The sequence below is a fragment of the Lissotriton vulgaris genome, chromosome 1_1 (assembly GCF_964263255.1).
Source record: "Lissotriton vulgaris chromosome 1_1, aLisVul1.2, whole genome shotgun sequence".
Lineage (NCBI taxonomy): Eukaryota > Metazoa > Chordata > Amphibia > Caudata > Salamandridae > Lissotriton > Lissotriton vulgaris.
In genome coordinates, this window is record NC_141685.1 from 548,028,570 (window position 1) to 548,056,070 (window position 27,501).

At 47.7% G+C, this 27,501-nt stretch overlaps 1 protein-coding gene across 2 annotated transcripts in view; it reads right to left on the reverse strand.

Moving 5' to 3' along the window:
- The window catches only part of BRDT (bromodomain testis associated), a 2,469,968-nt gene that overhangs the window by 1,599,473 nt on the left and 842,994 nt on the right, over positions 1-27,501 (reverse strand). The window lies entirely within an intron of this gene.

A 27,501-nucleotide genomic window follows, 5' to 3' on the forward strand; every position in this document is an offset into this window, starting at 1 on the left:
TAACAGTGTGTAGCTCCACCACCAACTCCTGAAACATCCTTCATTGCACCCCGCCTGCCCTGTGACCTTCTCTCCTGCAGCAGCAGCCTCCAGTCCACCAGGGTGCAGTGAGGCCCTTCCCTTTTGGTATTTTTGTGACATTTCATCAGTAACCAGGCTCCGCATTTGTTGCGTTTTGATCCTCTGCGCTGTGGGGCCTGAAACCTACACAGATAAAAGTTACCATTGTGTTCTAGGGTGCAACACATCACTGCCTCTCTCTTGCCACCCTCTCTTTTCTTACTCGTTCCACCACCCTTCATTCACGGTATGGGGCGCAGGGACTCTAAAGAGCGCACCCTGCCTTTTGAACCGAGGGGCGACAGCATGACATCTCAAAGTGCAAACATGGCTGAGAAGGGCGCGGCGCCGCCCGAGACCCCTGAAGCCTCCGTTACATCCTTGTTGCTGGAAATGAAAGCTGGTTTTAAGGCGCTAGACGCCCGCTTTGACTGCCTAGATCAGACAATTTCAGCATTGGACGCCAAGGTGCAAGGCCACGATAGACGCCTGGATGTGGCAGAAGCACGTGTTTCCGCCCTGGAAGATGGGACAACACAATCACTGAAGCGGTTGGAGAGGGCAGAGCGACTACTCAAGGAAGTGGCTATAAGGAATGAGGATTTGGAAACGCGGGGATGTCGCAACAGCATTCGTATAATGGGGGTTCCGGAGACTACGTCGGCCCGCCAAATGGACCTCTTTGTAGAGAAACAGCTTGCGGATTTGTTTGGCAGCGAGGCATTCACACCTGGCTTTGTTGTCGAGCGGGCCCACAGATCCTTGGGCCCTGTGCCTAATCAGAACCTTCCCCTAAGACCCATCATAGCGTGCCTATTGAATTTTAGATATCGGGACACGGCGCTCCGAATGGCACGGGAACAAGGCACAATTGAATGGCGGGGATCCAAACTGGCATTCTTCCCTGACTTCGCTCCAATGGTGCAGGAGGCGCAATGCAAATTCTTGGGGGTGAAGGCTATGCTGCGAGATCTTGGTCTCGTGTGTGGCGTGCTGTACCCGGCGAGATTGAAAGTGGACGTGGGCGGCAGATCAATGAATATTAGACAACCCTACGGATGCACAGGAATTCAGCCGCACGCACAAGCTACATAGCACACAGAACATATCAGGGAGTGGGCTTGCTTCCCCACATCATAGTGGTTCTGACGCCAGCGCGGACCTATTCTCGAACACTGGTGGAGAGTTAGAGGGCCTTGCATACTTTTATGCGATCTACATGCTTTAATTGGGAAATTGTGATGTTTTATTAGATGTTTCCTTTTGTAACAATATTAGGCCGGCTGGATCTTGGGCTGCCACCCCCCTCTGGTGTATCCTCACGTTTGTATTATTATCTTTCGTGGCCCACTTACTGGACCACTTTCAGTTACGCAGCGGTCGTTATGATCGCAGAGCGGGTTATTGTGACAAGGGTGGGCCGCCTTAGGGCTGATAGGTGGCTGGGTGGAGGGTTTCAGGGAAGTTCGTAAATCACATATGTTTCACCTCACGTATTATTTTCACATTGCTTGTTATATTGTTGTTGCATTACAGTCATGACAGGACTATGTTTTTCCAGAGTCAAGATGTCTCAATTAGGTAATGTTCAGGGGCCTTCCTCCCTTACCCTAATGACTTGGAATGTCAAAAGCCTTAACAATACTCGAAAACGGCGCCAGGTAATCCACTACCTTCTACGACACAAAGTGGACATAATATACCTGCAGGAGACACACTTACCTCCCACAGATTCTGAGCAATTTGGCGCCAGTTGGGGCACACATAGCTATTTTGCTAATTATAGTAATTATGCTAGAGGCACGGCTATTCTGCTGCATAAGAGAATACCCTTCAGTCTTACTGACGTCACCAGTGACCCAGCTGGTAGGTTTGTGATAGTCACAGGTTCCCTATATGACCATAAAGTCACCCTGGTGAATGTATATGCCCTCAACGTTGATGACCCAGATTTTTTTCATGACTTGAATGCCCGGATTGCAAAACATGACCCACAGGAGTTGCTTCTAAGGGGGGGACCTCAATTTATTATTAGACCCTACACTGGATATTTCCTCTAATGCTCCAGACGCTAAACATCGAGCAAGGAGGGCTCTTATGGCGCTCGGCGCAAGCTACACACTGTTAGACGTCTGGCGACAGCGCAACCCCACACTCACAAATTACACTCATTTCTCAGGCCCCCACGGCACATGGTCCCGGATTGATTGCTGGCTCATTTCTCCTTGTGTTGTGGACTGGTTCGGTTCCCTCGACACTCTCCCCAGTGCATATCCGAATCACTCCCCTGTGACCCTGCACCTATTGATCCCACGCCCAGAGGGATATGAAAGGCAGTGGAGGTTCCCTAGTGGAGCCCTCCTGGATGGGGTGTTTAGGGCTGAGGTGCGTGAGGAAGTGAAGGATTATTTTGAGATAAACGCCGGCTCGGTGGACACGGCAGCTGTTCTTTGGGAGGGCTTCAAAGCTGTCATTAGGGGGTGTGCATGTCTAAGCAGTCCGGAGTGCTCCGAGATCTCTGCAACACATTGACCCGCATTGAACAAGATATTTCCAGGCTAGATGCGGGTCTCTCCTCCTCCCCTAATCCGAAAGACGAAGCGGAAAGACTCACTCTACCGGCAGAGTATAGGGATACGGCTGACCGGGAGATACTGTACATGGGTAAATATCAGACGGCGCGCAGGTATGGCAAGGGCGAACGTCCGGGTAGAGCGCTGGCAGAAATGCGGAGACCCCCTTACAGCAAGTCCTACATTACTGAATTACAGGCTGCATCCGGAGGCATGCGATCAAACACCTTGGCCATTCGTGATGAGTTCTTAGATTATACTATTATATAGCTATACTCCTCACAGGCTGACCCTGATCGAGCGGCCCAGACTGCCTATTTAGATGAGGTTGGATTGGTATTCCTGGAGAAGTATATGCTTGATTTTATGGCAGAACACATTTCAGTAACAGACGTAGAATTAGCCATAGATGCTTTACGTGGTTCCGATGCCCCGGGGCTGGATGGCTTCACTGGGGACTTTTATAAGGAATTTAAGGACATATTGGCCCCTCAATTAATTTAACTTTATGCTGAGGCACTAGAGAAGCAGGTTCTTCCCCCCCAAGGTGTGAGAGGCAGTTATCATACTCCTGCCGAAACCCGGCAAAGACCACAAACAGTGCAGTTCCTATATACCGCTGTCGCTGCTGAACCTGGATTACAAAATCCTAGCCAAAAGTTTGGCCAATAAACTTTCACAACTAATGGAATACATCATTTCGCCGATGCAGTCTGGTTTCGTTCCCCGGCGCTCCACGTCCCTAAATCTCTGCACGTTGTTTGCCGTACTGCACAGAATACAGCCAGAGATCCCGGCAGCTGCGGTACTCTTAGACGGTGAGAAGGCGTTTGACTCCTTGGACTGGCCTTTACTGGTGGAGGTGATGCAACGCATGGGTCTGCCTTATGGCTTTATCTCAACGGTATCCTTGTTATATAGTCAGCCATCGGCGCGACTTTGCTTGAACGGTACTTTGTCCAGGCGATTTAGGCTGTATCGCGGGACCAGACAGCGCTACCCCCTCTCCCCACTGCTGTTCATCCTAGCCATGGACCCTTTGGTCAGACATCTACAGGAACGCCATTTACATAGGGGACTACAGTTCAAGACCGGTTCCTTACTTGCTTCTTTATATGCCGACGATACCATTCTTTACGTCCGAGAGCCGCACATCCACCTGTCCCCGCTTATCCGGGAAATTATTCACTTTGGCCGATACTCAGGGCTTAACATCAATTGGCACAAATCGATTATATTCCCGCTCACAACAAGCACCACCCAATGGGAATGAGAGTTGCCCCTAGAGTGGTGCCAGGATTCGGTAAAGTATCTTGGCATACATATACATCTGGACACCACTCAGATCATAAGACTGAACTATGGGCAAACTTTTCAGAAGTTGGAGGAACAAGTTGAACGATGGCTGAGGTTGCCTTTGTCGTTGGCTGGACGAGTGGCCATTTTAAAAATGGTGGTGCTCGCCAAATTTTTATACCTTTTTAATAACATTCCGATCCCCCTGTCTGAAGGATTCTTCCGCACCTTGCAGACACTTCTGACTAGATTGGTGTGGGGTGGGAGGAGACCGCGCGTTCGATGGACTACAATGACATTTCCATACAACAGTGGAGGGTTCAACGTGCCGGACTTCCATCTCTATTACTTGGTTGCGCAGTGTCATTACGCGTTCGCTTGGTTTCATCCGGATGAATGCATTCCCTTTTTAAGGCCAGAGGCAGATCTGGTACTCCCTGACAAATTATGCGAGGTACTTCCCATGGGCTTTCCACGTGACAAACATGACATACAAACGATGTCCACATCTGCTTGGGCGTCGAATAGGCTGAAAACACGGACAAGCGCCCCATATCTCTACTCTGGTTTGCCCTTACCCAAAGCCAGATGGTTCCAAATTACGGGGGAAAAACTAGTACAGAATACACTGACTACACTAGACATCACAAAGGTGGGTGATCAATTCCCTGGGGGACATGTGTTCTCGTTGGACGAAGACGCTAGGTTCAGTGATTGCAGATTCATGACGAGATTTCTACTGAGCCGCATGAAGTCTGCACTGCGCGCTTCCTTTCCCACATACCAGACTGTGACAGATTCCTTCCCTCCGCTTACACTAGTATTGGAGCACACACCTCATTTCTAAAATGTATAAGACCTGCGCCGAATTGTTGACGTTAGACGATTCCAGCCTTAGACAGGCCTGGGAAGCGGATATTGGGGGCACTATTACGGACGAACAGTGGGCCAAATGCTGTGAAGCCACCAAGGACATTTCACTTAATAGTCGCCATAAGCTGTTACATTTTATATTTCTCAGTCGCACTAACTTTACCCCAGTATTGGCACACAGGATAGACGCTGAATGCCTGCACACTTGCTTGAAATGCAACACACCGCATGCCTATTTTATATATTTGGCGTGGACTTGCCCCCGCTTGAGGCCTTTCTGGTCGGAGGTGCACAAGATCCTGGGTAAGATAATTGGACTTCCAATGGCTCCTGTTCCTGAGATAGCCCTGTTAGGATATACTGTACAGATTCCAAAGAAAGCCAGGAAGCTTGCATTGCTGGGGCTGTTAGCCAAGCGGGAGGTGGCCATGCACTGGGGCAGAAAATCTCATCCCAAACTGCAGGACTGGTTGGGGAGCCTGACATACTGCAACACCAATGCTGAAATATATGCGGGCCTTATGCCGGCTACATCTCGGCCACAGGACATTTGGGGGCCGCTGAGGTCCTACTTTGAGAAGGCCAGACAGTCCTTGGACCCACAGGTGGAGGCAGGGGTGGTTCCTGAAGGGGTGGGTTGAGAGGCGATTGTTTCCCTTCTTTGTGTCAGGACCTGTCTTTCGGGCTCAGTGGGATCACTTATGCTATGTTTAATTGCTATTTATGAGAGGTGTCCTTAGCAGGTATCCTTATTCTGAGACGGTGGACGACTGGGGAGGTGGGAGGGGGGGCTGGATTATTCTGATATTGCTTTGTACCATGCTGTAAGAATACTATAACAATAATGACTGTGTATGTACCTGTCAGATATGACTTGATTGATATGCAAGTTTACGGTTTGTAACGCAATGTGACTATATCTTTATAATTTGGAAAATAAAGTAGGAAAAGAAATGTACGTCAAATTACTCGGTAAATAGATGTAAGCTGAAATGTAATGTATATTATATTGAACAAACGGTAATGCAAGTTTATGCAAGCACAGTACCTTAACAGTGAAAGAGACTGCCCAAAATATTAATATAATATTGTTTTTATGGTACAAATTCAGAAGTCTGAGGAAGGAATATTTCAAGGCAGCAGCTTTCAATGGTACTTTGAAAACGAAATGGGACAATGGCCTAGGAAAGTGGCATGGGATAAGATTTCAGGTAATATGGGAAAACCTGGAAGGAAAAGAAAACAAGTTACTTACTACGGTTATCCAGTATTGGTATCTTTCATAGATTCACATGCCTGAATCATTCCCCGTCGTCGAGGCGGGAGTCCCACGGTATAAATATATACAAAAGCAGTGCCTAGAAAATTTGTTGTAGTAGGCTGGAAAAGCCTAAAGGCCTAACTAGGCCTCAAAACTTAGCAGCCCATCTACATCATTATGTAAAAAGACCTGAAATAGTAGCCTCAGCCAATCAGCTGTCCTCACCCTCTAGAACCTTCCAAGCTCAGGCAGTTTTCCTCAGATTTTCCCAGCACAAGTGAGAATGAGTATCCATAAAACAGAACTGACGTGCCATGGAAGGAGGGTGGGTGCATGTGAATCTATGAAAGATACCAATACTGGATAACCGTAGTTACAGGTAAGTAACTTATTTTCTTATCCAATATTGGGGTATCTTTCATAGATTCACATGCCTGAATAAGAGTAGCAAGCAGTGACATCATGTCGGTCGTTAGAGGAAGGTGGGAGACAAAATAAACCATATATACCCCCACACAACCAGGAAGGTAATAGAGCACAAACTTGTTAATATAACATATGCATCAAAACCTTCATAAGTACATCATAGATAGGACAGCGTTAGAAAATGCTAAAACCTCCTAATGAAAACATATGCTTAAACAGTCAAAAGAAGAATAAAAGACTATAAAAACTCTAACCTTAGTGAAGAAGATGCTGCAGCACCGCATCCCCAACTGCTGTATCATCATGAACCGCCGACTGCAGACAGTAATGTTTGGTAAAAGTGTGCACACTTTTCCAAGTAGCAGCTCGGCAAATGTTCTCCAGCGTCACTCCAGCGAAAAGGGCCGTTGACGCTGACATTGTTCTAGTGGAATGTGCTTTGACCTTTCTTGTTAAAGGTTTGTTGGCCTGGTCGTTACAAAAAGTAATCGTAGAAGACAACCACCTAGCTATAGTTGCCTTCGTGACAGCTTGACCCAAGGTGGCTTGGCCATAAGCAACAAAAAGTTGATTAGATTTGCGGATGTCCTTTGTTTTTTGAAGATAAAACTTCAGGCACCGTTTCACATCCAGAGAATGTAATACCTTCTCCGCTGGAGATTTAGGATCCGGGAAAAAGGTTTTGAGCTTGACCGGTTGATTGATGTGGAATTGAGTTGGTACTTTAGGAATGAATCTTGGGTTGGTTCTAAGCGTAACAAAGTCTTTAGAGAATTGCAAGAAAGGCTGTGCAATAGTGAAGGCCTGTATCTCACTGACTCTGCGAGCTGAAGTGAGAGCCAGCAAGATAGCCACTTTCCAAGTTAGAAACTTTAGGTCCGCCTTATGAATAGGTTCAAAAGGCCTTTTTAAAAGTTGAGAGAGAACAATATTAAGATCCCACTCAGGAGGAGGAGGACGAACTGGTGGAAAAGCTCGGAATAGCCCCTTAAGGAATTGTTTGATCAAAGAGGATGAACATAAGGATGGTTTGTTGGAACTCTTCCTGAACCTGGATATCGCCGCCAGATGCACCTTAATGGATGAAAAGGCTAGTCCAGCCTTAGCCAAAGACAGCAGATATGGAAGGATGGCTTCAGGAGGAGCTTGAAGTGGATGAACATTATTTTCTCCACACCATGAGCAGAATCGTTTCCACTTAAAACGATATGTCTTGATGGTACTTTGCGCACGTGCCTGTGATAAGATCGCCCTGCAGTCCGAGGAGATGTTAAGATCCTTGAACTCTAGGAAGTTAGGAGCCAAGCGTGCAAGTGCAGTGATTGAGTTCCGGATGATGGATCTGGCCTCCCTCTCTTGTCAACATTGACAATGTCGGTTTGAGACGAAGTGGAGGCTGTTGAGAGAGCAGAAGGAGCTCCTGAAACCAAAATTGCCTTGGCCAACGGGGAGCAATGAGGATGAGAGTGCAGTGTTCCCTCTTCATCTTTTGCAGTACCTTCGGCATGAGCGGAATCGGAGGATAGGCGTACGCAAATATTCCAAACCATCTCATCAAAAGGGCATTTCCCCTTGACCCCTGTTGTGGAAACCTGCTGGCATAAAACAGGCATTTGCTGTTCTGCTGCATGGCAAACAAATCCAGCGTTGGTGTTCCCCAAGTTTGAAAGATCGTCTCTACTTGATGTTGTTCGAGCTCCCATTCGTGACAGCCCGTGAAAGCTCTGCTGAGGTTGTCTGCTAGAGAGTTCCGAACACCTTGCACATGCTCTGCTCTGAGGGATATGCCGTGGCGCAGGGCCCATTCCCACATCTCCTGAGCCTCCAGCGACAGGGTGAGAGATTTTGTTCCTCCCTGTTTGTTGATGTAGTACATGCTGGTGTTATTGTCCGTACGCACCAGCACGGACGAATTCGCAATCCTTGGAAGGAAAGCTTGTAGGGACAGAAAAATGGCCCTCAGCTCTAGGCAGTTGATGTGCTTCTGCCGGTACTGACGAGACCATGGTCCCTGGATCTGAAGGTCCTGAAGGTGACCTCCCCAACCTTCCATGGAAGCGTCCGTAGTAAGGGTGAACTCTGGAATGTCTTGGAGAAAAGTGAGGCCTGGTGACAAATTGTGCGCCTTCGACCACCAAAGAAGAGCTTGTTTCATTTTGGTAGTTACTTTGATGCGGTCGAACGATCCATCGACTTTCCTCCACTGGCGAAGTAATTCTTCCTGTAACAGTCTCATTCTGAGTCTCGCCATAGGAATGAGGCTGATTGCAGATGAGCACATCCCTAGAAGGGAAGCGAATGTCCGAACTGAAAGTGACCTTCTTGCAAATATTTGTTTTGCTGGCTTTAATAGCTTGTTTTGCCGCTCTTGTGTCAAGAACGCCTTGCACTGGCATGTGTTCAAGACCGCTCCCAGAAAGGTCAACTCCTGACTAGGTTGAAGCTGAGATTTTTTTTTGAATTGAGGGTCAGTCCCAGATTTGAGAAGAGAGAGAGAGTACTCCTGACCGCTTCCATTGTGGAGTTTCTTGATGGACCTTTTAACAGCCAGTCGTCGAGGTATGGGAAAACTTGTATTCCCTGGGACCTCAGGATTGCTGCCACCGGGGCCAAACATTTGGTGAAGATTCTGGCGGCCGATTTTAGGCCGAATGGAAGCACTTTGAACTGAAAGTGGACGCCAGCCACTTGAAACCTTAGGTATTTGCGGTGTTTTGGGTGAATAGGGATGTGGAAGTAGGCGTCTTGCAGATCCAGAGAAGCCATAAAGTCCCCTTTGTTGAGACAATTCAGAATGTCCGCCAACGTTACCATGCGAAAACTCTGTTTCTTTAGATACTTGTTGAGTTTGCGCACATCCAGTATTGGACGCCACTCTTCTGATTTTTTCTCCACGAGGAAGAATCGAGAATAAAATCCTTTCCCTTTCTGAGAAGGAGGAACTCGTTCTATCGCATTCTTGTGTATCATCTTTAAGGCTTCTTTGAAGAGTAAGTGAAGACGAGGGGGAGCCCTGGGCGGCGCTGTTGGTGGCTTCTGTAAAAACTCCAGAGTGTGTCCATTCCTGACAAGATCCAGGACCCACTGATCCGAAGTTATCGTCCGCTATTGGTTGTAAAAGGCGGAGATTTTGGCGCCCACGGGAAGGGGAAGGTGAATGGATGACATCCGGCAAAGCTCATTGGCGCTTGTTGGAATCACGCCCTTGATTGCTTGAGCGTCGTTTCCCTCCTTGACGAGAGAAAGAACCAGAGGCAGGCTGTCTGTAAGAGGATTGATAGTAAGGTTGTTTGTAGTGAGATTGGTATTGATGATTCTGTTGGTTGAAATAGTTCCCCCTGGAGGAGTAACCACGGTCTCTTGCTCCTCTAAAGGATCCCCTCTTGTATTGCAGGGTACCAAGGGATTTAGCTGTGTCTGTATCTGTTTTTATAGCCAGCAAAGCGTCATCGTTGTGCTTTCCAAAAAGTGAATCCCCATCGTACGCCATGTCCAAGATTTTTGTTTGGACCTCAGGCCTGAAGGTGGTAGCCCTGAGCCAACCTTCACGCCTAAGTACTGCTGCTCCAGCCAATTGTCTGAAGTTGGTGTTTGAAATATCAAGGGCGCAATCAATGATTTCTGAAGCTGCCCTTTCTCCCTCCTGTACGATTCTGCGCACCTCCTGCTGATGATCCTCAGGGATCAAGTCAAGGTATTCCGTCAGATCGGACCACATCTGCCTATCATAACGGGCCAGGATAGCCAACAAATTAGCTGCTTTAATGGAGGCTGCTGCATTTGCAGAGAACTTCTTCCCAATGGCATCCAGTCTCCTGCCCTCCTTGTCAGGTGGTGTTGAAATGGGAGCAGAAGGATTCTTGGACTTCTGCTGTGCAGCCTGGGATATGACAGAGTCTGGTCGAGGGTGACCTATTTAACAAGATGGAGTATCCAATGGTGCTCGATACTTTTTCTCTATTCTTGGAAGGACTGCAGGAATGGAAGCGGGCGTTTTCATGATGGTGAGGCCCTCCTTCCAAATATAGTCAATAATGGGGATAGCCCTGGTAACTCTGTGATATCTCTCTTTAAAGTCATGCAAAAAGCAGTCAGACTGCTCAACTGTGACGGTCAATTCAAATCTATTAGCAGCACACTGCATAATATTGTGAAAATAGCCAATATCCGCCTCAGGTGGAGAATCTGAAGGGCGGGGCACAGGCGGTGAATGCATAGGAATGACATAATCCTCCCAAGGATCTATAGGTGTATTATCCGGCAATTCGCCCTCTTCCCTGCTTTCATCGTCATCATGAGAAGAATTATCCGTGTCATCTTGAGGTGCAGGACCAGTATCCTGTCTCGGTGACAATGATGCTTGTGGCGACGGATGCCTTGGCACGTCAACTGGGATAGACGACACAGCGGGTGCAACTGGAGTTGGTGGAAATCTCTGGTGATAGTCTGCCGACAGCCTGTAAATCCTGAATAAAAGTAGATGGCAGATGACCAGTGTCCTCAGATCGAGGAGGTCTGGCATGGGGCGATTGATATGGTGTCGAAAAAACGTCATGCGTATAATGACCATGGACATCATCCTCATCGTCCTCCGGATATTTGATATTCAATTGAGAAGGGTGATGGGCAATCCCAAAAGGACCGTCATCCTCTTCACTTTCATCTGAATCTTCTTCCACATATGTTTCCAAAATGTGTGATGGTAAGAGTGGAGAAATGTGAGAATAATCTTGTCTATGATTTGTTTTCATTTGAAAATGCGTATATTGGATCTTTGTCGGAGGTGAACTGTGCAACAGATGAGCAGATGCCATTGCTGAAGCCATTGTTATTGGGATCTCCGTCGACGGAACTGTCGATAGCTTGTCCGCTAATGGAACTGTCGTCAGTGACAAAGATTTTGCCGTCGACGGGGTCGTCAAAGGTGTCTTCGTCGACGAACCTTTCGTCGACGCGGCCGTCGATGGTGTCTTCGTCGACAAGCCCTTCGACGATGAAGCCGTCGATGATGTCTTCGTCAACGAGCCCTTCGTCGACGAGCCCTTCGTCGACGAGCCCTTCGTCGACGAGGCCGTCGATGGTGTCTTCGTCGACGAGTCCTTCGTCGACGAGTTCTTCGTCGACAAGGCCGTCGATGGTGTCTTCGTCGACGAGGCCGTCGATGGGGTCTTCGTCGACGAGTCCTTCGTCGACGAGGCCGTCGATGGTGTCTTCGTCGACGAGGCCGTCGATGGTGTCTTCGTCGACGAGTCCTTCGTCGACGAGGCCGTCGATGGTGTCCTGGTCGACGAGTCCTTCGTCGACGAGATAGTCATCAGTGTCTTCGTCGACAGATGTTGGCTTCGTCGACAGGATTGTCTTCGACGGACCGGAAGTTTTAGTTGACGGGCCATCGTCGACAGACGTCGACGACGGGACAGTCGGCAACTTGTTTTTCGTCGTCGATGGCTTGACAGGCGATGGCAAAAGTTGAACAGACATCAGAGGTGAGGTAATAGCCGAAGTGGTGACCGTAGAAGCAGTTGAAGAAGCAGAAGTCAAGGTAGTAGTATGAACAGACACCAGAGAAACAGTCTTAGCCTGGGCTGTACTCACAGTTGTCGTTCGTGAAGAAGACGATGCACTCTTTGAGGGTTCTGAGGCTCTCTGAGAGGGTTTAAGTTTTTTCTTTCTCTTAGGAGAAGAACTTTCCTTGGATCTGGCTCTCTTGCTGGAGGTAGAGGCCTTGTCCTCATCATCAGTGGAAGAAGATTTCAACCACAAAAGAACCCATGCCTCCCTATCCCTGATTGTTTTTTGAGGGAAGGTACGGCAAATCCTACAGTCCTTCACAACATGTGAAGGGTGTAGACAATAAATGCAGTCAGAGTGCTGGTCATCCACATGGACCCTCTTCTTATAGCAGGTTCCACAAGCCTTGAAAAGAGCCTTCTTTTCAGACATTTTTGAGGAAAAAAGCCCAAAAACTGAGTAGGCACTCAGGGAGACTCCCTTACACACGAAGTGCGGTGAAAATCTGAGGAGAACTGCCTGAGCTGGGAAGGTTCTAGAGGGTGAGGACAGCTGATTGGCTGAGGCTACTATTTCAGGTCTTTTTACATAATGATGTAGATAGGCTGCTAAGTTTTGAGGCCTAGTTAGGCCTTTAGGCTTTCCCAGCTTTTGTATATATTTATACCGTGGGACTCCCGCCTCGACGACGGGGAATGATTCAGGCATGTGAATCTATGAAAGATACCCAAATACTGGATAACTACATGATACTAAAGTGTAGCTGTCTAACGAATCGAGCCAAGGATCAAGAGCTCTGGTAGTATGGAAATTGGTTCACCAAGAGCGGAAAGGTAGAATGGATTGTGTGGGGGATGAGTGGGTGACAGCTACAAGCACCCTGCAGTTTATCTTACAGAACCAAAATAAGATCCGAAGATCAGCCTGCAGTCAGGAATTTTGCCAGCCGAAGGCGGAAAGAATATTCTACAAAACAAAGGACAGACTGCATTATCTTTAAAAAATAAAGAAGCAAAATCTCTTCCAAAAAAAACGGCTCGAAAGTAGATACCTTTAACTTGTCTGGCAGTCAAGTGTTTGAGTGGCAAAGAAGTACTCTGCCCTGACAAAAGCATATGAAAAAAGATATAAAAACACTAGTCCAAGGGGGGAGGAGGTTAGATGCAGAGGCAGTATTTTCAAGCATAACTATCTGCAGATTAAAGGCTAATCACTGATAAGTAAAAGTGCTTTCTGCAGACACTAGCTCCGCTACCCTGAAATCAGATAAAAAAAGACGATTGAGATTGGAAGGGGGATTTCACAATTTGGAAGTTTCCAATTGCATCATTTGAACAAGTTACTTACCGCAGATATTTTACCTTTAGAATATACCCAGACTCCAGCCGAATTCCAGAGATTTCTTCTAGCAATACTGCTGCATGCCAGAAGGTGGCGCTGTACGACTCTGCAGTGACTCCATACCATCCGATAGTGACAGACTGGAGCCACATACAGGTGCCATCCTTGCATGCTCATGTCAGTTTATTGTCTTTCACCTTCCATGTCAACAGTCGCAGAGCATAAAACAAACTGAATTAGACAGTGTGTTGATTTCCCAACTTAGAAGCGATTTAGAATGATTGGAAAACGGCCACTCTACAGGACAGAGAGGGGGGGGAGGAAAAGAAGAACTTGTAGTTATAATATCCATCAGAAAGAGCACTACCGAAGGTAACGTTCTTCTGACGGATACTTTTAACCGCAGATTTCTCACATTTAAAACAGATACATAGCAGCACTCCCAAAGGTAGAGAGGTCTGGACTCAGACCAAAGTCCTGCAGAACTGAAAGGGCCAAGTAACCACCCCACCGAACCTGGCTGTCAAGGTAGAAGTGCTTCATAAATGTGTGCACCGATGCCCACTTCGCAGACTGGCAGATGTGTAGAACAGGCACCTGTGTTACAAACCCAGAGGAGCAGCCTCGGCCCTTATGTAATGAGTCCAGAGGACTTCAGGGGGCTGCTTCTTGATCAGTGTAAAGCAGGTTTTGATGTAGAGGACTAGCCATTTTGATAAGATCCACATCTGCACCACCTCGCCTTTATTTACACAGGGAAATCCTACAAAGAACAGATCATCCACGTGATGACCGTTTGTGCAGTCGATGTAAAATCTTAGCCCCTCTTAGGGTCTAGTGATGGAGTCTCTATTCCTCTTTCGAGTGGAAAGAAGGCAAAAATGTTGGGGCTAAACATGCTTTCCTCTAATCATCATCTATTTCACCCACCCAGCTCTCTCATTTCTGTTGGAGGGAAGCAAAACCCACCTGGCATGCTAATTTTCAGTGAGCGATAGGTGGCAGATGTGGCCTCCTTGCCTAAGCCCCCACCTTGCCTAAGCCCCCATGAGAAGTTTAAACTCCAACAAACTATATTCAGGGATCTCTACATCCATGGAGAGATGAGCCCACAGGGCATGGCGCAACTTGAGGAAACAATAGAATTGTGTGTGGGATAAAACATATTGATCTCGCAATTCCTGAAAGGACATTAGCGTGCCACCTTAGCGAACATGAACTAGATACTCTATCTCTATTCAGTCCCAGTGGACGAGCCTTCCCGAGACTCGACAGCTGCTGGGGCCATGTGCTTCACCAGAGAGCAGTTTTATCCATCAGATGATGTTTCCATCTAACTAAACATAAAGCTGCCCTCCAGCAGAGCACAGCCACTTGGATACAGGAGGGCGCCGCTAGAGGCAGCCGGTCTCCATACAACAGCCCCACAAACCTCAGCATGTGTAGCTCCAGACGGTACGCAGGGTCGTCCCACGCTCCCGCAAACCCTTCGTTAATGGGGACGAGATGAGCATCAGCGTAATAACCGTAAATGTTGATCGTACTAAGGCCACCATCAAATTGAGATTTCCGTGCCGTGGGGAAAGCTACATGGTGTCACCCTCCCTCCAGGACAAGGGCCATCAGTTTCGATGTCAGAGAATGAAACCCTTTCCGAGGAATCGGATATGGAAAGTTCTTTAAGATATATAAATACCGTGAGAGGCACAACATTTTGAAGACTGTGATGGGTCCCACGGATTGAAGGGCAGGCAATTTGACCTACACAAGTTACTGTTAAGGGCTGTGGCACAAGGTTGGAAGTTGAGGGACCAAGTCAATTCCGGAAGGTGTGAAATATGTAACCCCAGATACTTAAAGGAGTTCCGTTTAACTGGGACGTCGGGTCACCACTAATGGACCACAGTCTTTCCGGCCACCACCACCCGGAGGAATTTCCAGACACTGACCCGGAAGCCATCTAAGAGGCAGAGAAGTTTAAGGCATCTGGGGCCTGGGACTTAAGGTCACTGAGGAAGAGCAGCACGTCATCCACATAAAGGGCAAAGCGATCTTCAAGGCCCCCCTCCCACTGTCAGCCCCAAATCGGCATGTTGTATCGTATCAGGCGTGCTAAGGGTTCTATAGTCAGAGCAAATAGCAAGATTATGCAAATGTGCTCTATCTGGGATAGCCAAAATGTCTTCTTGCGCGCCTTCAGCTAGTGCAGAACTCCGCTGCAAGGGCCCTTTTCAGCCTTCATCGAAGAGCGAGTGCATCGGAGCTGCTTAAAAGGCTTCACTGGCTCCCTGTCGTGAGACGGATTGCTTTTAAGGCGCTGACTCTCACCTTTAAGGCACTTCATCTTGCAGGGGCTAGATACATCAGAAGGCGTCTTGCCTTTTATCGGCCCTCCAGAACTCTGAGATCGGCTTCTTTGGCCATGGCTTCTGTTCCTCCCATCAGACGGGCTAGAATTGGAGGCCGCTCTTTTCGATACTTGGCACCACGATGCTGGAACTCCTTGCCCGTCTCCCTTAGGAAAATCAGCAATCTACTGGTTTTCAGGAAGGAACTGAAGACATGGCTTTTTACCCAGTAATTTTTTTCTGCAGCTCTGCATTTGCCCTGGATTGTCTCTCCTTCGGGTCTTTGTCAAAGCACCGGGACATTCCATGGAGTAGCCGTGCTGACATGCACCACTTTGGATCAGGAAAGATTGGGACCAATCTCCGTTGACCCAGACATGGGCAGTAAGCGTGTTATACAGAAGGCCCTCCATTTTCCAGAAGAGAAGGCCAAAGCCAGCTTGGTGGAGCCCAGCATTGAGAAAGGACGAAGAGACCAACGCCTTTATGAAATCAACCAAAAGAAGGGCCAGGTGACAATTCGGGTGATGCAACAGAGTGCCACTTGTACCTTACAGATACAGTGTGGAGTACTTCTACCTGGCATAAACTCACATTGGTCGTGGCCACAGATTTTTACATATTGCAACAAGAAATACAAATGAGGACACGTTTTTTGATGGGCAGAGGCGTTTTTCAATGGGTACACTGGATGAGACACCTTACATTTGGTATCAATCAATTTTAATTAAAAAATCGAGTTTTGTAAGCCAAAGGTCAACCTCCTTTAGAAATAGAAAATAAGCATTTAATGCTGCACACTACATGCCGTATGCTGCCGAGATGCTGCTATCATATATAAAGTGTCAGATGGGGTAAATCAATTTACTCCTTTCATAGTATGTCAGAAAATCCATAAACAATTCCAGGGTCTGCCCCCTTCATTACTATTAATTTCAAACTCCAAAAACAAGGCGCTTCTGCAATTGTAACTCAGGCCTATGGTAGAGGTCAATCAGCAACCAGTCTAAATCTTTATCCATAATGAATCATCCCATGACACATTGCTGATTGGATATTAGTACTTGCATGTGACTGAACGTAAACAATACACGAAACCATCCAAAAACAAGGTCTTAAAGCACAAGTTACTACTTGTGTAACAATATATCTGTCAGAGACCTTAGTTAGTGATAGATTCCTTACCTTAGAATATCCCTGGCGTCAGACTGGATCCGGAAGTTTTGCTTAGCAGTACCCCTGAGCCTCAGTAGGTGGCGTCCTGCCGCTCCGCGCTCGTCGTTGGCATCATAAGCCATAATAGTCGCGGAGACGACTTAGGCGCAACCCATGCGCGCTGACGTCAGTTCTGTACACGACTTTCCGCGCCAGGAACGCAGAGCCATGCAAGATACTAACCACTGGTGCATTGAAAACTAGGACCCTGAAAGGGATGACCTTAATCCTAGTAATCAGTTCGCATAACGGGGAGAATGGGTGGGACGGTAAGGAATCTATCACTGACTAATGTCTCTTACAGATATATCGTTACAGTAGTAACTTGTGCATCTGAAAGAGACACGTTAGAGATAGCTTCCTTACCTTAGAATAGATACCCCAGCAATACCAACCCCGGAGGTGGGTCTGTGAATAACATTACACCAGAAAGTCAAGGAGAACAGAACGGCCAAAGAAGCCTACCTCCGGACCGGACTGTCAAGGCAGTAGTGCTTGGTAAACGTGTGCAACAAGGCCCATGTAGCTGCCTGACAAATGTCCTGCAAGGGAACCCCGCATCCCAAGGCAGTAGCTGCTGCAGTTGCCCTGGTGGAATGGGCAAGCAGCCCCACAGGAGACTCCTTCTTAGCCAACGAGTAACAGGCCTTGATGCAGAGAATGACCCACCGAGAGATGGTCTGTTCGTGCACGGCCTGACCTTTTTTGGCGCCCACGTAGTCAACAAAGAGCAGGTCATCCACCCGGAACTGTTGTGTGCGTTTCAGATAGAACGAGAGCGTACGTTTTGGGTCCAGACGGTGGAGCCTCTCCCTCTTCGGAAGGATGCGGAGGTGGAAAGAACTTCGGAAAGAAAGATGAACATAAAGGAAAGGAGGTTTAGAAGAAAGAACCTGGAGGTCACTCACTCTTGTGGGAGAGGTAATAGCGACCAGAAAAGCTGTCTTGAGAGTGAGAAGACATATAGGACAGTTATGAAGGGGATCGAAGGGAGCACACATCAGAAACGTCAAGACAAGGTTTAAGTCCCATTGAGTGAAATAGTGTAAGCAAAGATTTGCATTTACATCCCCTCATGGAGGCACTCCGGAGTGTTCATAGAAATGATTCAATAGTTCGAATTCAAAGTAGGTTTATTCGATATATTCAAAGTTTTTCAATGCAAAAAGTTCAAAGAGTTCATTGATATTATCAGCATATCATTACAGCGAACCATAAGACTCCAATGCATTTCGGGCTACGCGCCCTTTGTCAAGGAGAGCTGAAAAAAGAAAGAAAAGAGCCCGGGTCAGGGATGGGGAGGTAAAAAACGGGAGCGGTATTGGCCGTAAAATTATTACCAAGTGCCGATCAATATGGTGAGGTGATGTGTGCGTCGATCGGGGTAAGTAGAGATGTGAGCGAGGAAAGTTTATAACGAAGTGCAGAAAATATGATAGATTGCGGAGTGCATAAAATGAAAAGACTCGTGATAAGTGCACATAGGGTGCAAGTGAAATATTACCGTATTACTAATGACGAATCCAGAGGGGTGAGGGATCTCAAAGATATCAACAACGTCCCCAGGGAGAGGACTGTGCGAGGACCAGTACTTACTACATGGTGCGCCGCACCATGTAGTAAGTACTGGTCCTCGCACAGTCCTCTCCCTGGGGACGTTGTTGATATCTTTGAGATCCCTCACCCCTCTGTATTTGTCATTAGTAATACGGTAATATTTCACTTGCACCCTATGTGCACTTATCACGAGTCTTTTCATTTTATGCACTCCGCACTATCATATTTTCTGCACTTCGTTATAAACTTTCCTCGCTCACATCCCTACTTACCCCGATCGACACACACATCACCTCACCATATTGATCGGCACTTGGTAATAATTTTACGGCCAATACCGCTCCCGTTTTTTACCTCCCCATCCCTGACCCGGGCTCTTTTCTTTTTTTTCAGCTCTCCTTGACAAAGGGCGCGTAGCCCGAAATGCATTGGAGTCTTATGGTTTGCTGTAATGATATGCTGATAATATCAATGAACTCTTTGAACTTTTTGCATTGAAAAACTTTGAATATATCGAATAAACCTACTTTGAATTCGAACTATTGAATCATTTCTATGAACACTCCGGAGTGCCTCCATGAGGGGATGTAAATGCAAATCTTTGCTTACACTATCTCACTTGATATCTCACGGTGTTTGACGGTAACACCACCCTCGAGTGCACCCTTCCTGAATAGCCATCAATTAAACCTCTAATCACACGTGCTGTGCACCTACCACTTTCTCATATTAAGTCCAATTGAGGCATGATGAACAGCACGGGAGGGAACGTGTGCGTAATGCCTTTCAGAAAACAGTTAACAACCGGGGACTTTAAAAGGGAAGGCTGATCAGGAAGCTGTAGAAAGGCTGAAACGTCCGAAAGATAACGTTTGATGGTGCCCAGAGCAGAGCCCTGCTGGGTCAAAGAAAGAAGGAACAAAATAAACTTAGAAAGAGGGGCAGAAAGGGGATCCACAGCCTTCGCTGTTCACCATGCCACAAACTTGTTCCACCTGCAGGCGTATACCGTTTTCGTGGAGGGATGCCTGGCTGCAAGAATGACATCATAGACTTCAGGAGGATGATCGAAAGCTGCCAACTGTCGCCGCTCAATCTCCACGCATGGAGGTGGAGGTTGGACAGGTTCGGGTGGAGGACCGTCCCCTGCTGCTGCGACAGAAGATCCTCCCATTGCTCGGGATACCAATACCTTCGTGCCCAATCTGGAGCCACAAGGATAACTTGGGCTCGGTCGCGCCGAAGAAATGCGTTACTTACCTGTAACTACAGTTATCCAGTATTGGTATCTTTCATAGATTCACATGCCTGAATAATTCCCCGTCGTCGGGATGGGAGTCCCCGGTACATAAATAAAGTAATGTCCCATTAGACATATAGAATAATAGGCCAAGGGCCTCACATTAGTAACATATCCATGTCCTTTTGCAAAAAGGACCAACCTCAAGAGAAGAGCCAATCAGCTATCACCACCCTCTGGAACCTTCCTGGAAGAAGCTCTAGTCCCTCAGATTTTTCTAAGCACAGTGCTAAGCAGGTGTACCACAGAGAACTAGGTGAGCCCTTTCAGGGGAGGTGGGTGGGTTGCATGTGAATCTATGAAAGATACCAATACTGGATAACTGCTGTTACAGGTAAGTAACGCATTTCTTATCCAGTATTAGAGAATCTTTCATAGATTCACATGCCTGAATCAGAGTAGTAATCAATGATAAGAACATTTCGGATGGTACAGCATATACAAATTGAGCAGATAATAACATATCAATGTGAAACATAAAAGGTACCAAATTGCAACGAAACAAAACATTAAGGTATACAATAGAGAAATGTGTGTGTAGAAGAAAGGATGGTGGGATTAAGAGAAGGCTCACCTCTAATAAAATAGATGACGGAGCACCGCAAGTCCCACTGCAGCATCCTTTATGAGTTCTGTATCCAAGCATTAATGCTTGGTAAATGTAGGCGGCGTCTTCCATGGTGCCGCTCTGCAAATGTCTGTGATGGCCACACCTGCAAAGAGTGCCATTGAGGTAGAAATCGCCCTAGTGGGATGGGCTCGAACCTTGGAACGCAAGGGTTGACCCGCTTGCTGATGACAGAAAGTAATAACCCCAGAGATCCACCGAGAGATACTTTGTTTAGTAAGTGGAAGACCCTTCCTAGGTCGACTGTAAGCCACAAAAAGCTGATTGGATTTGCGGAACGACTTTGTCCTGTGCAGGTTAAATTTAAGGCAGCGTTTAAGGTCTAGAGAGTGTAGGGCTCTTTCTGCCGTCGTTTGAGGATTTGGAAAAAAGGTTTGTAAGACTATAGGCTCATTGAGGTGAAAGTCTGACGGGACCTTAACACAAACTTAGGATTAGTTCGCAGTATAACCCTGTCATGTTTTAATTGAAGGAAAGGGTCTTGAATTGAAAATGCTTGAAGCTCACTTACTCGCCTTGCAGAGGTAAGGGCAAGAAGGAGTGCCGTTTTCCAGGAGAGAAATGTAAAATCAGCTCTGTGTATCGGCTCAAATGGTGATTCATAAGATGAGCAAGAACTGTGTTGAGTTGCCAAGTAGGAGGCAGAGTCTTTACAGGAGGAAACGTCCTGAATAGGCCTTTGAGAAATTGTTTAATCAATCTACTAGACCAAAGAGAAGGGCCTGCAGAAGATCTCCTGAAACGAGATATTGCTGCCAGGTGAACTTTAATAGAGGCGTGAGCAAGACCCGAGTTGGCCAGATGGAGAAGGTAAGGCAGTATTTGTTCTAGAGAAGACAAAAGAGGGTGTATCTTTTTTGACTTGCACCAGATGCAGAACCTCTTCCATTTTACGGAATATGTTTTGTTCGTACTGTCGGCTCGAGCCAGAACTGCCCTGCAGTTTGGAGGAATGTCAAAGCCGTGGAATTCTCTGAACTCAGGAGCCAAGTCGATAATTTGAGTGATGCTGGTTCCGGATGTTGGCCTTGTTACCGGTTCATTGTGAGGAGAGAGGGAAGCAGTTTCAAAGGGATCGGCGGTTCCAGGGAGAGAAGATGGAGCTCCGTGAACCAAAGCTGGCGTGGCCATGCTGGAGCTATCAGGATGAACGTGCAAGGTTCCGCTTTCAACTCCCTGATGACCCTGGGAATTAGGGGAATCGGTGGAAAAGCGCATGCAAAGACGTTGAACCACGCAATCGAACATGCAATTCCCTAGAGATCCCCGTTGGGGATGCCAGCTTGTGAAGTTTTGGCATTTGGCGTTCTGCTTGGTAGCAAATAGGTCCAAGAGAGGGGTGCCCCATTAAGAGAATATGCGGTTGAGAGTCCGCTGGTTCAATTCCCATTTGTGACACGTTGTTTGTTGCCTGCTTAGTGAGTCGCCTAGCACGTTGTCTGTTCCTGGAACATATTCTGCTCGGAGGGAGATGTGATGAAGCAAACAGTTCCAGATCTTTTGTGATTCGTCAGAGTTTGTCAGAGAATGAGTACCTCCCTGCTTGTTCAGGTAGTGCATTGTCGTGGTATTGTCCGTCCGGACAAGCACTATAGAATTTTTGATCCTGGGGAGAAACGCAAGTAGAGTCAGATAGAAAGCTCGCAGCTCGAGGAGGTTTATGTGAAGCTTCAGTTCGGAAGGAGACCACTTTCCGCTGATCCGGAGTTCTTGGAGGAAAGCTCCCCAACCTTCCAGGGACCCATCTGTTGTGATGATCTGTGGAGAAGCTGGGAGTAAGAAAGGCAGGCCTTGAGAAAGATTCAGTGGGCGAGTCCACCACTGCAGAGCAGTGACCATCTGAGGGGTCACCTGAATGACATTGTCGAATGATCTTTTGCATTGAATACATTGAGCCGACAGCGCTTCTTGGAGAGGGCGCGTGTGGAGGCGACAGTGAGGAATGAGTAGAATGCAGGAAGACATCATTCCGAGAAGGGATTTGAAAAGGCGCACAGAGAGACTTCTTGGATTTTATGCGATTCGCCAAGTAAAGAAGCCTGTTCTGTCGCTCTTGTGACGGAAATGCTTTCTTGTGGGTTGTGTCGCGAGAAGCACCCAGGAAGTTTATTTGCTGAGAAGGCTGGAAGACAGACTTGTCCTGATTGAGAGGGAGTCCCTAGCGATTGAAAAGCTGTAGACAGGCGTCGGAAGACCTGGTCGCGCCTTCTAGAGAAGGTGCCTTGACAAGCCAGTCGTCCAGATAGGGAAAAACCTGATGGTGTTGTTGCCAGAGATAAGCAGCCACTGGAGAAAGGCATTTCGTAAAAATGCGTGGAGCAGATTTGAGTCCGGAATTGTTAATGTCTGCCTATCACGGCAAACCTCAGAAACTTTGTGTGATTCTGGTGGATAGGGATATGGAAATAGGCATCTTGAAGATCCAAAGACACCAAGTAGTCGTTTGCATTGAGAAGGAGCAGCACTTCTTGGATGGTAACCATGCGGAACGATTGCTTCTTTAAGAATTAGTTGAGACTTCTCAGGTCTAGGATTGGTCGCCATTTCTTCTTCTTTTTGCGCACCAGGAAAAAACAGGAGTAAAATCCCTTCCCCCGTTGACAAAGAGGAACCCTTTCTATAGCCCCCTTCTGGAGCATAAGTGAAAGTACAGGAGTAAAAGGCTTAAATTCTTGTGAAGCATAGACCGGGGAGGGGTTTGGGTAGGAGTTTGAATGAACTCCAGCGAATGTCCAAATTGAACTATTTGAAGGACCCAACGGTCTGTTATTTGTTTCCAATTGTGCAGGAAATGGGAAATTTTTCCTCCTACTCTGGAGGGTGGAGAGGAAGTGGAGACGGGTGGTAGTGAAAAGTCATTGTCACCGAGCAGCATCTTTTTGTCGCCCTCCTTTTCCTCAAAATGTGGACTTCGTGTAAGAGGATTGTTGTTGACGTTGCTGGTATTGCGGTTGATACTGTTGGTTGGAGGAGGAATAGGAAGATCGATAGTGTTGGTAGTCTCCTCTAGTAGAAGACTGCCCTCTTCCCCTTGAGCCCCAAAAAGGAGGATTTTTAAATTGAAGGGTACCCAAAGCCCTGGCCGTGTCGGTATCCTTTTTTATGCCCTGAAGAGCTTCATCGATGTGTGACGAAAAGAAGCTGACCGTCGTAGGGCATATCCAGAATTTTTGTCTGTACTTCCGGACGGAATGAAGTCGTCTTCAGCCAACCATGGCGTCGTAGTACAGCAGCGCCAGCCAGTTCGCGGAAACCAGTAGAGGCGATATCCATCGCACAATTGATGATTTCGGACGCCGAACGTTCGCCCTCAAGCAAGGTCCTCTTTGCTTCTTCCCTCGAATCGTCTGGCAAGGCACCCAAGTATGGAGCAATGTCCGCCCACATCTGTCTGTTATAGCGTCCTAACAGTGCTAAGGAATTAGATGCACGCACTGTCAACGCTGACATGGAAGAGAAGCGTTTCCCAAAATTATCAAGCAGTCTACCTTCCTTGTCTGGAGAATTGGACAGTGGAGTGGAAGGGTTTTTAGATTTCCGCTGAGCAGCTTGTGTGATGACGGAGTCAGGTTTGGGATGTCCGGTCAGGCAGGCTGTAGCGGTGTCCGAAGCTCAGTATTTTTTGTCCAGCCGAGGTAACACTGGTGGAACCGAAGATGGGTTGTGCATTATCTTCACGCCCTGATCCCATATGTAGTCTATAATAGGCACAGATCGAACAGACTTTTTAAAAGGTTATTTAAAGTCGTAAAGAAAGCAATCTTGTTGGTGAGAAGGCATAGGGATTTGAAAACGCTGTGCAGCCCTTTCCAGGACGTTATGAAAACCCCTGATATACTCAGGAGGCGAGTCGGCTTGAGTAGGCACCGGAGACGCTGGACATGGGATAACAATCATCCCACTCGTCATGAGTCAATTGAGAATCATGGAGTTCTCCTTCCTCTTGTTGGTCATCCTCATCATCCGTGGACGGTGGAGGTGGCGGTGTGACAGGCACAGGCTGTGGAAGTAGAGGTGGAGGCTGTGGTCTTGGCAGCGGAGAGACAACTGGAGGAGGAGACGTAGCAGAAGTTGGAAATCTCAGCTTATATTCAGTAATAAGAAATTGGAGGTCGGAAACCAAAGACGCAGGTAGACAGAACATAGGAGGTTGAGGTTGATGGTTGTCTTCAGGATAATCTGTGTGGTTCTCAGGTTCTTGGTCGTCATAGTCCGAGCTGTCTTGGTACTTGACATGAAGTTCAGATGGTCTTGTCGCAGTTCTGAACATACTGCCATCGTCTGAATCTTCCTCTTCTTCCAAAAGGTGAGTTGGAGGCAACGGATGGACCCTACTAGGAAAAGTCAGGGCAGATGTCAGTGTGCGTTTTGTTATCTTGAGATGGACATATGCACTTTGTATATTGGACTCTGTTGTCGTCGACGAGCCCGTCGATGGTGTAGTCGTCGGAGGCGAAGCATCAACGGGCACAATTGCAGGTTACGTTGATAAAGCTCCTGTCGACTGAGCCGTCGTCGATGGAGTTGTCATCGATGGTGCCCTCATTGACGGTGTTGGCGGCCGTGGAGCCCTCATCGACGACAGGGTAGATTTCAACGGAACAGTCTTCGTTGACTAAGGCGTCGACGCACTCGTCAGTGATCGCAGCGTCAACGCTGGTTTGGACGTAGACGATTATTTTTTTTTTATCGTCGACGAAACAGGCTTACCAGCCGTCGACTATGAAGGTCATTGTCGACGTGGACAATGCTGAAGATGTCAAAGAGGTAGAGACAGTCGCCGTCGACGAGGTTACCCCCACAGCTGTAGATGGGGATTTTCTCATCGTCGAAGCCACCGTCGACGAGGCAGTCGTCGGCGAGGTAGAACTAGGCTTCTTAAAGGTGTGTAGAACCTCCTGAAGAGAAACCTTCGCTGATAAAGCCTTAGGGTGTGCCTCTGAAGACTTTTTGTGCGTCTTCTTTTGAGGGGGCTACGATGAAGGCCCTGGAGAAGCAACTCTGGGCCTTTTTTGAGAGGACTTTGAAGACTTTGAGGAGCTCTCACTCTCCTCAGAAGATAAGGCTTGGTCTTTGTCCTTAAGTCCCTGCAGCCAAATTAAATGGCGTCCACCCGATCTTTGAGGGTCTTTGAAGAAAAGGTACGACATACCTTACAGTCCTTTGAGGAGTGATCCAGGTAAAGACAATAGAGACAGTCTTTGTGTTGGTCATCAACATAAAGTCTCTTTGTACCATAGGAAGCACAGGGTTTACATAGGCCTTTCTTTGGAGTATCTGCCATGAAGATATTGAGAACTTCACACAGAAGATGGAATCTTGAAGAAATAATCACTGGAAATCCAGAAACAAGGAAAACTGAGCAGAGCTCAGTGGAGACTCCCTTAGCACAACATGCAGTAGAAAATATGAGGGACTAGAGCTCCTTCCAAGAAGGTTCCAGAGGGTCGTGATAGCGGATTGGCTCTTCTCTAGAGTTTGGTCCTTTTTGCAAAAGGACATGGATATGTTACTAATGTGAGGCCCTTGGCCTATTACTCTATACGTCTAATGTGACATTACTTTATTTATGTACCGGGGCCTCCCATCCCGACGACGGGGAATGATTCAGGCATGTGAATCTATGAAAGATACCCTAATATTGGATAATCTTTTTCAGCACTCTTGGCAGAAGTGGTATAGGTGGAAACGCGTACAACAGACCGCAACTCCACTTGCGACGAAAAGCGTTGCTGAGCGAGTGCCGCCTTGGAAATTCCAACACGCAGAACTGATGACACTGCGCATTCTCTTCGGTGGCGAATAGATCTAACCAAGGCTCTTCCCACTGCAGAAAGAGACCTTGCACAACGTCAGATTTTCAGACGCCATTCGTGATCCATCAAGCACCGACGGCTGAGTTTGTCCGCTCTGGCGTTCAGAGAACCTGCCAGGTGTTGAACTGCAAACGTAAGGCCTTGATGTTCCAGCAATGTCCAGAGGCGCAGAGCCTCCTGACATAGGGTCCAGGACCCCACCCCGCCCAGTTTGTTGCAATACCACATGTCGGTGGTGTTGTCCGTGAACACCTGCATCACACTTCCCCGGACAGAGAGAAGGAATGCTTTCAGTGCAAGTCGGATTGCCCGAAGCTCCAAAAAGGTTGATATGGAGCCCAAGTGGCCACCCCATCCCAGGAGGGACGCATCCGTCACTACTGTGTGCTCCGGTTGGGGAAGGGAGATGGATCTTCCTCTGACCCAATCGCGATCCATGAGCCACCACTGTAATTGGCGTGCAGTGCCCTCCAAGATCTGGACATGATGGGACAGGTTGCTCTGATGCTGTGCTCACTGGAACTTCAGGTCCCACTGCAGAGTCTGCATGTGCCATCTAGCAGGTTGCACTAGCAGGAGGCAATCAGGCCCAGGGGCCGGAGTGTCATCCTGACAAACCAGGGATAGAGGCTGAAAAAAATCATAATCATAGCCTGAATATCCCAGACTCGCTGCTCGGTAGGATAAACACGAAACTGCGCTGAATCCAGAACCGCATCGATGAAGGGGAGCTTCTGAGAGGGACTCAGGTGCGACTTAAGCACGTTGATGGAGAATCCCAGCAAATGCAAGAGATCAGCCGTAGTCTGAAGGTGGGTGACGACTGCCTGGGGAAAGCCCACCTTCAACAACCTTTCGTCGAGGTAGGGGAAGACTGATACCCCTGACCTGCGCAGATGGGCAGCGACCACGGTCATCACTTTTGTGAACATCCGAGGGGCACTGGCAAGGCCAAAAGGAAGCACGGCTAACTGAAAATGCTCCTGGCCTACCGTGAAACGCCGGTGAGCCGGCAGGACGGGTATGTTATGTTATGTTATTAAACATTTATATCGCGCACGGATACTCAAGAGTGTCCCGGCGCGGAGGTGAACCATAACAACAAGCAGCATATTTAGATGGATTGATTAAAAAGGAAGGTCTTCAGCTGTTTCTTAAATCGCATAGTGTCCTGGATATTGTGCAGCTCCAGTGGAAGGGAATTCCAGGCCACTGCAGCCTTAACAGAGAGGGAGCTACCCCCTAACCGAACCCTGCGGAAGCGGGGAACAGTGGTCAGGCGCAGAGTGGTAGAGC